At 47.2% G+C, this 14,589-nt stretch overlaps 1 long non-coding RNA gene across 3 annotated transcripts in view; it reads right to left on the bottom strand.

Moving 5' to 3' along the window:
- Positions 1–703: 703 nt before the first annotated feature.
- The window catches only part of LOC109493318, a 37,521-nt gene continuing 23,635 nt past the window's right edge, over positions 704–14,589 (bottom strand). The window contains exons 6-10 of one of the 3 annotated variants that reach the window (XR_006587919.1): positions 10,633–11,541; positions 10,073–10,130; positions 8,205–8,872; positions 2,356–2,609; positions 704–1,448 (exon numbers count right to left, since the gene is read on the bottom strand). This is a non-coding gene — a long non-coding RNA (uncharacterized LOC109493318). Of the gene's footprint in view, positions 1,449–2,355; positions 2,610–7,111; positions 8,873–10,072; positions 10,131–10,632; positions 11,542–14,393; positions 14,482–14,589 lie in introns of those variants that run through there. The other 2 variants (XR_006587918.1, XR_006587917.1) reach the window with 2 other exon arrangements.

Genomic DNA, 14,589 nt, shown 5'->3' on the forward strand with positions numbered 1-14,589 from the left:
CAACATGTTGGCACCAGCTTCCTTGCTCTAAAGGTCCACAGGCATGACCCCGGGCCCAGATCAGTACGACAGGTAAAGTGGGCTTGTGTCATGGCCCAGGAATACTTGGGGAATCTACTGTTTTCACAGGCAACAGTAAATAAGTCTGCTTTTTAGGTGCTGAGAGTAGGGAGACATTATCTCATTTCTCGAGGGCATCAGAACGACTCTGAAGACATCCTGGGAGAAAGACTAGTCTTGGCCCACTAGACAGGTGCACTTGTGGCCCATGGAGGACTTTCTCTCCCAACACTGGCTCCCAGGTCCAGCCCTGCCAGGCACTAGTTGTGTGACTTTCAACAAGTCACATAACCTTTCTGGCTCCTCAATCTCCTTATCTATAAAATGGTAGTGGTAATACATACCTATCTGTCCCACAAAGCCAAAGATCCTGATGGAAGGTTGGTGGAATTTTGTGGAAGCAATGAAAGGTCTGGCTTCCTGCTTGGGAATCCACATGAAATCCCTAAGTCACTCTTGAGTCTCCTCCAAGCCATGCAAACAATAATATTTTGCAAAAAGCTTTGAGGCCCAAGTTCCACAGGTCAGTTTCAGCCTATTCTTATGCTAAAAGCCCAATTCTCACCAGTTTCCCACACTCTTTATGGAGAAAGCTCATTTCAGACCTGATACTGAATACTAAGTGCTCCAGAAACCTCCCCCACCCTCCCACCCTACTCTCCACAACAACTTATTTATGCTACACCTCTCACTTGAGCGCTTCATTTCTCTCCTAAAAGGCCACATGCCCTGAAGCATCAAAAGGTAACCAAATCTGTGCTGATGTGGGTCAGTGAACTGTGGACTATGCTGTACAATCACAGAAGATGTGCTCATCTGAAAACTCCTACCCATGACATTATGTTCCAAAAAGGCATTCTGACTTACAGATTCTAACTGAATCTAAGCTAGTAGCAATCTAAACTTGAGTTTTAGCATAAGTGGAACAGGGATAAATTGAAATAGAAATCTTACTCCATTGGGTCAACAACCCATGAAATACACAAATTTCCTATGGGATCCTGAAAAAAGAATCTAAAGGTGGAAAGGTTATGTTTGTGGAGGGAAACACTTGGAAGACCTTCAAGTAACTCCATTTATACCTGAAGATGCCAACTGAACTGCCCAGGCCACTGGCCAAAGGCTTCCTCTTAACCACTTTCTCTCCAGCCTTATATATGTGAACACACCAAAATACATATGTCCTCACTCTGACTCTGTTCAACAGAAGTGGATACAGTTATCCCATCTTAAAGATGACCAAACTGAAACACCTAGAGAATAAATGACTTACCCAGGGTGAGACATTTAACAGGAGACAAAGCTGGAACAGGACCCAGACCTCCCACCCCACACTGCTGTGTTGCACATCTGTCTCAGTGTCATCCAAATTATTTGTAGGAAATAACCTGAATAATCAGGCCAGAGAAAGAAAAGAAAAACAACTCAGTTACTTTAATGAAGTCCAGGCTGATGGAGATACGTACCACACACATAGCTGGGATGACAGGTAGTATGTAAGTAAACAGATAGGTAGGTAGGTAGATGGGTAGATAAGTAGGCAAAAACACATGCACACATATCTGTAAACATCGGACGCAACTTAGAAAATTAACCACAATATACAACAGAAAAATAAATAATAAAAACGGAATCAAAATCGGTTGAAAGGAACAAATAAATGGATGCCACCAGTCACCAGGATATGACAGATGCTGCCATTGGAAGCCAAATTCAGCCCTGAGTCCCTTGTAATTGTATGGGATATACTCGTCGCTGTCAATATAATGTTCACTTAGAGAATCAAAAGTCTTACAGATTCTCATAAAAAGGACTTTGGGTGACATGATAAAATCCACCACTATGCTTTTGTAAAATACCCAGCTTTGTTCTACACAAGTACATTTCTGTGTCAGCTGCCCTCCATAAAAGCTGGAGACATGATATTAAATCTTAATTTGTTGGATGCTTTTCTGTGGGAAGCCAAGATAACAAGGTCCAGGAACATAGCTTTCAGATGATCTAACTCAGAGCTAAGGTGTACGTGGTCTTGTGCCCTGTTTTCTGTCTCTTAACATCTAATTCCCAGAGACAGGAAGAGTTCTTGATATGTAGGCATCTGACACCCCATAAACATCCTAGCTGAGAAGCTACAGATGTACCAGAGACAGATACCCAGGAGTTAGGAAGCCAGGCAGAAGAGAAGAGGTGAAAATGAAGGGAGAAAATAACAAGGGCTGTAAACGGAAGATTCTAGATAAGATTGCTTTTATGGTCCCTGCAAATTAATATAGACATATTCCAAGTGCCAATTACATGAGCTTCTGGAAGCCTTTGATTCTTGCATCCATCTGGAAGCTTCTGCACTAACAGCACATGTAACTTCTATATGTTTGCTTGGTTGGTTTATCTTCTAAAGTCTCTGACCATCATTGTGCTCTGATGTTATTCTCGTGAGACTATTCCCATGCTTCCACTGCCACGTGCCCGCTCACTCTGACACTTCTCCATTCGTGGAAATAAATTTCCTTTCCAACTCCAGCTGCAGTCCAGAACAACAGGTGTAGTCTCTGAAAGAATAAATCGGGAAAGAAGATGTGAATTGAGTAGTGCTTCAATAAATGTATATCCGGTCCCACAAATCTTTACTGAGCTCTGGGTATGGCAGGAACTGGGCTGGGTGTGGAGCTTTCAAATATGAATAAAGCAGGTCCGACCCCCTCAGTAGCTCACAATTAGCAGAGAAAGGGGTGTTGTTGGTACCCAGTCAACAGGAAATCAAGCCATTGAGCAAACACATCACACTCTACACTTTGAGTGCTGTGACAAAGGAATGAATTCAGCATGGTGACTGGAGGAGCCCATTCTGATTCAGAGGATGGGAAATTTTCAGAAGGACAGTGATTGCCTATTCAACATCCATTCCACCACCCCAGGTCCTTGCCAACAGATCCCTGATTTTTGTTCAGGTATCTGTCCTTAAGGGACCCACAGGAATAAACCCTGAATAGTGTAATCCAGTCATGGTAATTCCCTTCCTCTTCCAAGGATGGATTTACATATGGACATGTGCTGAAATTATGGCCAAGAAAATATGACAGGAAATAGGCTGGGGAGACTTCCGGTTTCCTTATTCTTAAAAGGAAATGCCATTTTCCTCTGGATCCTGCTGTTTGGATCTGATGAATGGAACTGTCACCTATCTGTGATTAAGAGGATTGAGAGACATACTTGCCTAAGGGCCCTCGGCAGTTGGTTACCTGGTATTTGTATGTGTGGATGTGTAACAGCACGTGTGTGGGTATAGGCACGTATCTACAAATCTGTGAGCTTCTTCATAACATGGATGAGGTCTTACACATCATTTTTCCCTCCCACAGGATCTAGCATAGTGCCTAATACATAGAAGACACCACCTAAATGTCTTCGAATAAATCAATACATAGAAAATCTACTCATGATGGGAATTAAGGAGGGCACTTGGGATGAGCGCTGGGTGTTATATGTAAGTGATGAATCATTAAACTCTATTCCTGAAATCATTATTATACTATATATTAACTAACTTGGATTTAAATTAAAAAGAAATAAAGAAATAAAGAAAGAAAATAAAGAAAATCTACTCATGGCATTAATCATAATCATGTATTAGAACATAACATAAAATTTTACTAAAATGTTAACAAACATATGTTTCCAGTAGATGTGATGTTTTCCATTTTTGTAATTTTGCAAAATACAACACAAGACTAATCTAGATTTGTACAGTCCAATATGGTAACCCCTGGACACATGGCCTATTTGAACTTAGTTAAAATTTATTAAAAATTCAGTTCCTCTGGGGCGCCTGGGTGGCGCAGTCGGTTAAGCGTCCGACTTCAGCCAGGTCACGATCTCGCGGTCCGTGAGTTCGAGCCCCGCGTCAGGCTCTGTGCTGACAGCTCAGAGCCTGGAGCCTGTTTCAGATTCTGTGTCTCCCTCTCTCTCTGCCCCTCCCCTGTTCATGCTCTGTCTCTCTCTGTCTCAAAAATAAATAAACGTTAAAAAAAAAAATTAAAAAAAAAAATTCAGTTCCTCAATCACATTAATCATAAGAGGCTAGTAACTTCCATATAAGACAATGCAGATAAGACCATTTCTATCATCATAGAAAATTCTATTGGACAGCATTGTTCTAGAGCATGCAATGCCCACCTCCGAATGTAGCCCAGTACTTGGCACATGGTAGGCACTCAATAAATATTTGTTAATTAATGCATTCTATAGATCATTCCAGATATTACTACAAGAGCCCAAACACCAAATGGCAAGCCCCGTCCTGGCAATGAAAGCAATAGAACTGAATATTTAGCACATGGCAAAGCCAATACCCACTGGTCTATAATGATGCTGAGGTATCTAGAAAGTCCTACAGGTCCCCTAACTGGTAGACCGCCCTCAGCACATGTGTTCCCCAACCACAAAGTCAAGCCCAGGCTGAGCTGATGAAACTGGACTGATCATCCATTACACAACGGCCTAGGTTTATAATATATTCTTCCATTTGTTTCCACGGACTGACTCTCCCAATGTACATTTCAGAGCTAATGCTCAATTTCCACTCTCTTAAATTTCATCAAGAAATTTCACAATGAACCAGAGATTTGAGATTATTCTCCAAGCCCCAGGGGATAAAAACACCTTTTCTGGTCCCAAGGCATCAGGTAATATGCAGACGTGAAAGTCAGACAGACTTGAATTGAAAGCCAGCTCAATCCCTTAGCTGTGTGACCACGGGCACATTGTTCAACTTCTCCTAGACGTTGTTTCTTTACCTATGCCATGGGGATGTAAAAGGTTCTACCGGGCAAGATTCTTCCAGCATGTGATGTGTCAGCGCGTGGAGCACACTTGGTTCCTTCCCTGTGCAGTGGGTCCCAGACGAACGGCCGGGTCGACCAGAGGGGCTCAGCAAATGTGCATGCCTTTCTCCTTCCCTTCCCTTGCACAGTCTGCCTGAGGTCCCTCTGCATACACTCCCTGTTCTGAGGGCTTGTTAGTTTTGCTAATGAGCTATAAACTTGAAGCTACCAACCAGAAGAAGGAGAAGAACCTGAACCTAAAGAGAAATCAGCCCCCAGAAACCACAAATGAAATGGATGCCTGGCCTCAACCGACTCTGAGATGCAGCTGCCTTCAGAGCTGCCTTGCTAGCTCGTCTTCACAGGCTCCCCCTCCTCGGGAGACCCAGCCTGTACTCAGAGTGTAATCCTGAATCTAATCAAGAAAAAGGAAAGCTGCTCCCAGCCAGTAGTGTATGGAAGCGGCTGAAAGAGTGGTTGGGGGCGTTGGGGGTGGGGGGGGGGATTGTACCCAGGCCCCAGCAAACAGGCAGGTTCTAGCCTTGTCCCTTGAGGCTGTCCCCACCTAGAGCCCAACATCCCTTTCTCACCCTCTGGACACCCCCCTCTGCTGGCTGCTTTGTCTCCTGTCTCCTGTCTCCTGGAGACTGGGGCTTCCCCCACCACTGACCTGTCCTCCTTCTGTCTTCTTCCAGCACACTTCTTTCTCCCCTCAAGCACCAGCTCTCCCCGACAAGATTCCTGAAAATTCGCACTAAAATGGTAGGGTGTGCCCCTAAGGATATACGCACCTAATAAGGATATATTCAATAGAGCAAATGATGTTAGAACAGGGGTCCCTACTTAATCCCATGCTTCTCACCTTCAAGGGAGTCTCAGATTTAAAATGAGAGCCTGTGTTTATAAAGATGACCAAAAATTGGTGGTGGTGGTTGTTTTTTTTTTTATCTCCAAGAAATATATTTCAATACCTGTGTCTCTCTCTCTGGGGTAATACAGGCAGGTGAGTGAACTGCATTCACTCTTACGAAAGCCACACAGCTACAGAACCAGTGGTTCACCCAACCCAGTATTCTGTCATCTGTCATGAAATTCACTAATGTCACCTGCCCACAACTTAGCATCCCTTATTTAGCCTGCCTCTATGTATTTATCATATTACAGCCTATAAAATACTGTTCTACTCAGTATGTTTAAACGTCTTACGAGCCCTGAAATTGCATTCTGGCTGCCAGATCGAGCATTAGCTCAGTTCAAGCTTTTCATGATTTTATCCACTGGATAAAATCCCCCTTTTCCACTTTTGTCCACCCTGGAAAAGCCTTAATGGTTTTATTTGCTTATCTTTGGGTCTTTGCCCATCAAAAAGCCTAAAAATACATCATAAATATTTTAAGACACTTTAACTATTTTAAACCATCTTTAGTATTTTTTTTAAATTTTTTTAACATTTATTTATTTTTGAGACACAGAGAGTGAGGCAGAGGGAGACACAGAATCTGAAGCAGGCTTCAGGCTCTGAGCTGTCAGCACAGAGCCTGATGTGGGGCTTGAACTCACGAACCATGAAATCATGACCTGAGCTGAAGTCGGACACTTAACCGACTGAGCCACCCAGGCACCCTGAGCCATCTTTAGTATGTTAAAGATGAATCAGGCTTTCAATAGTGTTTTGGTTTTGTTTTTGTTTTTTTTTTTAGGGATGTGTTTCACTATTGACCACAATCTCTCCATTAGTGCAATGAACGTTTAACTATAGTGTATTCACGTAATGGGGGGCAAGCTTTAGAGGAACAGACATATTTAATCACGCATTGGGGCGTCTGGGTGACTCAGTTGGTTGAGGGAAGGACTTCTGCTCAGGTCACGATCTCACGGTTCATGAGTTCGAGCCCTGCACCAGGCTCTGTTCTGACAGCTCGGAGTCTGGAGCCTCCTTCGGATTCTGTGTCTCCCTCTCTTTGCCCCTCCCCCACTCGTGCTCTGTCTCCATCCCCAAAATAAATAAACATTAAAAATTTTTTTGGGGGGGCGCCTGGGTGGCTCAGTCGGTTAAGTGTCCGACTTCAGCTCAGGTCACGATCTCGCGGTCCGTGAGTTCGAGCCCCGCGTCGGGCTCTGGGCTGATGGCTCAGAGCCTGGAGCCTGTTTCCGATTCTGTGTCTCCCTCTCTCTCTGCCCCTCCCCCGTTCATGCTCTGTCTCTCTCTGTCTCAAAAATAAACAAACATTAAAAAAATTTTTTTTAATTTTTTTTTAATATTTAATCACTCATACAAAGTTCTCAGTTTTTCCTTTACCGTTGTAACCTATCTATCGATGCTTAACTTAATGGAGCCCTAGTGTTTCCCAGGCTGAAGGAGATCTTGCTTTGAGCCATCTCCCAGGACACAACCAGCTTCGAGTGCTTCTGGGATGTTTCAGAGGTGAAGACAGCCACGCATCAAGTCAGCGCCAGGCAAACTTTTATCCCAGTAGGGGTGGATGATGTTGACTGCTAAGTTTTGGAGCACAGTTTCCGTCTTCTGTAGCTCTTCCCGGAGATTAGAAACCAAAACCCAGACCATGCTTTGCTTTTCGTACTATCACCTCTGTAGGGGTTCTTTGTATCTTTCTCCCACAGACCTTCCTGTCCCCACAGCGTGAGAAGTCACAGTGCTGCTCTGCTCCCCTGAGCTGAGCGCGTGCCTCTTCCCGCTTCGTAACAGTGACTGTTTTCCTGCTGCAGGAAAAGAGGTCGCCTTACCCACTCCTGCATTCACCAGCAAGCAGTTAGGGACTGCTTCCTATGTACTAAACTCTGCGCTGGATCCTGGCATATGTATTTAGTGGAAGCAAGCTCTAGAATAAGACATAAACAGAAAAACAAAGGATCACGGCAGCACACGGCACAATGAACACAAGAGGGGTCAGGGGACCCAGGGACACGTAGGGGAGAACAACTACTCCATCCTGATGACTTGGTGAGGGCAACAGAGAGATGGTGACCTTTGAGAAGGACCTTTGGAAGTAACTCCCCAAACTGGGAAAGAAGGGGAGGGGGGCATTCTAGACAGAAGATGTCATCCGCCAACTTAGAAAATACAGATGCGGCAACACAACCCAATTCTGCCCGGGACGTGTTTGTGGGGCCTAGAACTGGAAGCATCTGCAACAGGTTCGAAATTGGAGTCTAGAGCTCCGGAAAGATGGCAAAGCAAGCGTCTCAGATTGATGACCCTTTGCTTGAAGCCACAGCACGGTGGGTCTCAATCAGGAGTAGGTAGGACGGAAGAAAAAGAGACCGTGGATAGGGGAGCACACAAGAGAAATGGAGGCAACTCACAGCAGTGAGGGTACAGGTGGGAGTATTTCTGTCCTTTCTGAAAAAATTCCATAGGCAAATGTAGGCGGGTGTCCAACAAGCTCACCAACAGAGCCGAGGAGACCTCCGCCTTGGGAGTCACATGCCCACTGATGGCTGCTGCTCTGTGTTCGTCCGTCGGTAAGTAGGCAGGCATTGGCCCTTTCCTGGTTTCCGCATCGCTGATTTGACCCTTTGTTTTATGTCCCCTCTAACGCTCACAACTGCTTTTTCTTCTGCATCGTAAGATCTTTGTAAGTAGACCGAAAACCACATGTGGAAGAAGAGTTTACAAACAAAAATAAAGATCCAAAATACTACTCGACACCGCATCTAAGATGTCTTATGTCCCAAAGAAGACACCATCTATTTTTTAAGGAATTAGTTTGTCAACATCGTTGGATCTGAGGCATTTTCTTGTGGCACTAGTCGCATCCTCTCCGGCATAAGTGGCACAGGGGTCCCAGACTCTCTGATGCGCCTCCAGTCCCAACACGAAGCTCTTCTGTCTGACGCTATGGTCATTCAGGTTCCCGAAAGGCCGTTGACAGATCATCCGGGAGGTGAGCAACGCGAGCTGGAATTTTGTCCGAGGGATGGGAGAGCAGGGTGTGGTCGCCTTTTCCTCCACACGCAGTTGTCACTGTGACCTGTCATCGCAGAGGAAGAGTGAGGCTTGGGACTCTGGGGATGCAGTGGAGGGTCAAGGAATGATGCCACCACTCAGCAGGATCCTCAGAGAGACGAGCGGTGCAGGGGACCACACAGACCCCAGGGATCACAGAACAAAGGGAAGCAGAGGGCAGCTGTCTGCAGGACATGCAACCCTTCTGTGCTACTCAGACGTCCCTTAATTAGGGACAAAGAGCAATAATGCAGCCTCCATCCCACCTACCTGCTTCTGGAAATCCCAGAGAACTTTTACACAGCTCACGAGTCCAAGTTTGCTGTCGTTGGCCAACTGTCCTGTTACCAGGAAGTCTGGCCGACCACCTTCTGCCATATCACAGTGCCCTCCCTGAGCCATGCTGGGCTTCCCATGCCCCTGCCCCCAGAATGGGCCACGCCTCAGTTTCCCCAACACTGAGCTCAGGCTATAACAATGAACTGAGGAACTGGGGATAATAGATGAAACTTACAAAAGAGAAAAGAAAAATCTTAGACGTGAATGCCAGATATAACTGCACACAGTTGTCCACAGGCTTAAGCCCTCTAGACCCCTCAGCTTGCCTGGGAGGGACAGCACAGTTATTGCCGAATGGGTCCCAAACTAATCACTGCTGGCTTCCCTCCTGCTCTGTGAGTGCCCCAAAAAGAAAGATGAACTGCATGATTTATCTGCCCACCATGGAATTCAGAAGGGCTTTTATCAGCATGCCGTGGGTGCCTCTCTCCAGAGTCCTGGGCCTCTGCCTCTCCAAAGATCAGCAAGAGGGAAAAGGTATATACCCTGTCCAAAACCGGCTTTGTTGTCAGAGTAATAACATGCAGAGTGTAGTTCTGTTGGTCTATCAGAACTAATGCTATCAGATTAAGTTCAAAAATTTCTTTTTGGAGGGGTACCTGGGTGACTCAGTTAGACTGTTGAGCATCCTACTTTGGCTCAGTTTGATCTTGCAGTTCATGGTTCGAGCCTGGCCTCGGGCTCTGTGTCTCCCTCTCTCTGCTGCTGCCCGATCACGCCCTGTCTCTCTCTTTGGAAAATAAACACTAAAAAAAATCTGTTTTTAATTTTTTTAAGACCTGATTCATAAATGAATATTTTTTTTTCTTCGCTGAATAAGGCTCCAACAATATCTGAGTATCGGCAAATCAGAATAACCTTATGGGCGGGGTCCCAGGCAGCTCACCTGAAGTCCCAAGCTGGGAGCCAAGAGAGCTGCTCCTACTGGACGTGCTCCCCAAACACTGGGAAAGAAAGAAAGGAGTCAGCCAGGACTTCTCCCCAGAGTCCAGGCCATTACGATGCCAGCTGGCAGAGTACTGTGCCATTCCATGATTCTTGTCACCATTCTTGACCAACCCATGGGGACAGGCACCCTTACCCAGGGCCTGCGGAAACCAAAGGGCATGGGGGTAGGGCAGTAGATGTGATCTGGCTCTCGGCCAGGTCTGGCAAGGCTTAGCTTGGTCACAGGCAAGAACCAAGGAGAATGCCAGGAAAGGGTCACTTCCCTCTATATGGCTGTGAGGGGCTCCCTGGGGAACTCTAGCACACAACCAAGAGACCCTTTGAGGACTTTCCCCCACCAAACGAAGAGGTACCTGCAAAGAACAATCCAAACTTCCATCCAGAAAACAGAAAACGTTCTTGGCAGCTTAAACCCAGAGCCCCCCAGGGTCCCCCACATTCCAGCCATCAAGGGTTCCACAGCCCTGAGCCCCCCGCACACTCTGCCGCCCCTCAGACCTCCATCTGTTGGTTGTGGGTCATCGCTCCTGTCTCGTTCACCATCCAGGAGAGGGACATGCTCACGGAGGGGCCCACACGGACTGTGCAGTCATCTGGAAAGCAGCACCATGCACCTGACCTAACACAGTGCCTCTGGGATCAGGAAAAGTGGACTTTGTTCTCTGGGCCCTTGATTGATTTATCATGTGACTTCAAGCCTGTGTCTCCATAGCCATCTGCCCCACCTACTCTGGGCATTTATAGCTAAAGAGGGATCTGGCAGGCACTCAATATGGAGCTGCGAAGTTTTCACCTCCGTTACTCTATCCAAAGAAAAGCCCGTTAACAGAGATATGCTGCAATGCACCCACTGCACAGTCACCCATCCATTCACCCCAGCAAAAGCATGGCATTGACTTCAAAATGTAGTTTTGGGAGGTAAGTGCTCGTCCCAGCGGTTTCTGTTACACAGTGTCAAAGTGATTTTTAGATTTGAGCAAACGGCTGCCTTTTTCTTTCTAAATGTCCACTGGTATCGATAATAAGGGAATTCCTGACCTACAGACCCTGGTGGTTTGCTATTTGTACCAGAAATACCAAAGTCAACAGAATTTACTAGCCTAGGGGGCCTTGCGGTAAGTGGGGACAGTGCAAGCGCACTGGGATTGAAGCCATGTGACAAAGAAAACGCACTGAGGACAGATCGGGGAGGAAACGGGCAACAGTTATACCAATGCAGTGACGGGCGATTCTTCTCAAAGCAGCCTTCGCTGTTTTCGTATCATCTCCACGATAAAATCAGCAGTGGGAAGGGAAAAAATAAAAGCTCACCGAACTTCAGTTGGAAGGCTTGAATTACAACCCTCGCTTTACTTCTGTGGTTCCCTGGACAAATCACTAACGTTCTTGGCACTTCTGTTTCTTCATCTGTGACATGGGGACAATGGTATACACTGTTGTGATTGACCCACCAACCTCCATAACCCTTCCCTGGTAAGAGCATCTTAAATTCATTGGGGGAAATAACCTTCCTCTGCTTCGGATCCAATGCGCCCTCCCCTGTTGAGTCTTGACAGGGCTCTGTCGGTAAAGGCTCTGCTGACCCAAGAGCAGGGTACTGACCCCAGTTGGGCCCATGAGACTCTCTCCCCCGATCCTTGACTCTTAACCATAGGGTCCCAAGGATGGACACGATGAGCCGATTCATCTCTGGCTGGTTTTTCAACTGCTCCTTCAGTTATGTGAGTCTTCTATATCCTCCAGATAAACCCACTTTTGGCTGCAGTTAGCCAAAATTGGTTTCTGTAGCTCACCACCAAAAAAGTATAATCATCCTGCATTTGATAATTGCCCAGCCACTTCACAGATTGTTCTGAGATCAGATAGACCCTGGGCGTGAAAGCGTTTTACTAACCAAAACGGTCTGTACGGATATTGGCATTTCTACTATGTGGGGTCAAACTCTCAACGTGCACACTGGGCGGCATGAGTCCTGGACGCTGTGAAATCTCCATCACATTGGCCTAGAAAGATCTGGGACCAACGGTGCCAAGGAATCTCCCCTCAGGACGAGAACAGCCGACACGCTGCCTGTCCCCACCCCATCTACATGGCGTTCTCTGCTCCAACCTGAGCTCCTGGCCGGGCAAGGGCTGGCTGGCGCCCGCTTCAGGCAGGCAGGGCTGCAGGCATCGTGAGCTAGATTAGCTCATGGATTAGCTAGTGGATTAGCTGAGAAAAATTCTCCCCGCCCTCGGAGGCCAACTAAATAAACAAGGGGAGAACATAACGTCAGAATGAGCTTCACTGCCTGAAGCACTAGGCACGGCCAGAGCGATGCGAGAGCTGGAATGACTTTTATTGAGATGCTTTTGAAAATGCTCAGCAGTTGTTGTTGTTTTTTGTTTGTTTTTTTTTCCAACGTTTATTTATTTTTGGGACAGAGAGAGACAGAGCATGAACGGGGGAGGGGCAGAGAGAGAGGGAGACACAGAATGGGAAACAGGCTCCAGGCTCCGAGCCATCAGCCCAGAGCCCGACGCGGGGCTCGAACTCCCGGACCGCGAGATCGTGACCTGGCTGAAGTCGGACGCTTAACCGACTGCGCCACCCAGGCGCCCCCCAGCTGAAGGTCTTCTAAACAGCAGTCCAAAAGGTAAGTGCTCGGGGCACCTGGGTGGCTCAGTTAAGTGTCGGACTCATGGTTTCGGCTCAGGTCATGATCTCATGGTTTCATGAGTTCTAGCCCCGCATCGGGCTCTGTGCTGACAGCACAGAGCCTGCTTGGGATTCTCTCTCTCTGCCTCCTTCCCTGTCTCTCCCCCACTCACACCGTCTCTGTCTCCCTCGAAATAAATAAATAAACTTCAAAAAAGAAAAAAAAGGGTGAGTGCTTATCCCAGTGCTTTCTGTTGTGCAGCATCTAGAGGAATCTTAAACCTTGAGTAGACAGAAATGGTTATAGAAATGAGCCACCCTTGGGGCGCCTGGGTGGCGCAGTCGGTTAAGCGACCGACTTCAGCCAGGTCACGATCTCGCGGTCCGGGAGTTCGAGCCCCGCGTCAGGCTCTGGGCTGATGGCTCGGAGCCTGGAGCCTGTTTCCGATTCTGTGTCTCCCTCTCTCTCTGCCCCTCCCCCGTTCATGCTCTGTCTCTCTCTGTCCCAAAAATAAATAAAAACATGGAAAAAAAAAATTTAAAAAAAAAAAAAAGAAATGAGCCACCCTTGCCTCTTTGTGTTGAGTCGTCCTTACAGAGGAGAATGCTGCAGAAGAGGCATTGCGTTCCTCGATTTAGGGTCCAGCATGCACAGCGTTCTCTGCATGAAACCCAATTCCTGCCTCACACTCCCCTGCTGACCAGGAGGACACAAGCCACAGGGGAAAGTCAGCCCTGTGCAGAACCGGCTTTATTCAAAGGTAGAAGCGTGCAAAGTGCCCGAAGGGAAGCCACCACAAAGTTTTCTGGACATTCCAAATGGAACACGGAGACAACAGAAGAGTTGGTACGGGGGTCGCCCGGATGACGGCACAAGCAGGACATGCCAAGGTGGTGGGGGTGGCAGGAGAGAAGCTCAGAGTAAAGTCAAGTGCGAGGGTGTGGCCGCCAAAAACAGGAGGGAAGGCTCGCTGGGGGTAACTGGGCCAAAGCCACAGTTAATAAGTGACAGGGGCATCTGGGTGGCTCATTTGGTTAAGAGTCCCATTCTTCATTTCAGCTCAGGTCTGGATCTGACAGTTTGTGGGATCGATCCCCACATCTGGTCCTGCACTGGCAGTGAAAAGACTGCTTGGGATTCTCTCTCTCTACCTCCCTCTCTGCTCCTCCCCTGCTTTTGCACGCGCTCCCTCCCAAAAGAAATCTAAAAAATAATAATAATAACATAAGTGACAAATGCCACACTTTGAGCCCAGATCTGTATAACACTTCCACAAACCAGAGAGAACTCACCGATGCTTCATTTTTCAGAGCCTGGCACATATACACAATGCCAAAAAGTCTGCAAAGGATGGGGTGCCTCAGACATGGCCTCTGACATCATGAGCCCTAGGATCCAGCTGAGGAAGTGTGTGTGAAGCAGACCCCCCAGCCCACACCCTCTCCCCTAAGCATGCAGGCAGGATCCTTAGCAGCCCGATCCCAAAGTACTCCTAGGACCATCCAAAGGAAACATTCCATGCTCCCAAGCCAGACGTCCAGCCACACCTACCATCCCCCCTCTTCTCTCAGACCCTCATGTCATTGCCCATGACCCTGAGGACTGGGGTAGGGTGACCCACCTTGACACTGCTTACTGTGCCCATGTGAGCACAGCTGTCCTCATAGGTGCTGTCTCCTGATGCTCTGGGTACCAGAGGAGTGCAGGATCTGATAGAAGGGAGAGCCCTGTGTTCCATGTCTCACAAAATCTTCCCTAAAAATAGCTCTGTGTGTGTGTGTGTGTGTGTGTGTGTGTGTGTGTGTGTGTGTATTGAG

This window comes from Felis catus, chromosome D3, assembly GCF_018350175.1.
Source record: "Felis catus isolate Fca126 chromosome D3, F.catus_Fca126_mat1.0, whole genome shotgun sequence".
Lineage (NCBI taxonomy): Eukaryota > Metazoa > Chordata > Mammalia > Carnivora > Felidae > Felis > Felis catus.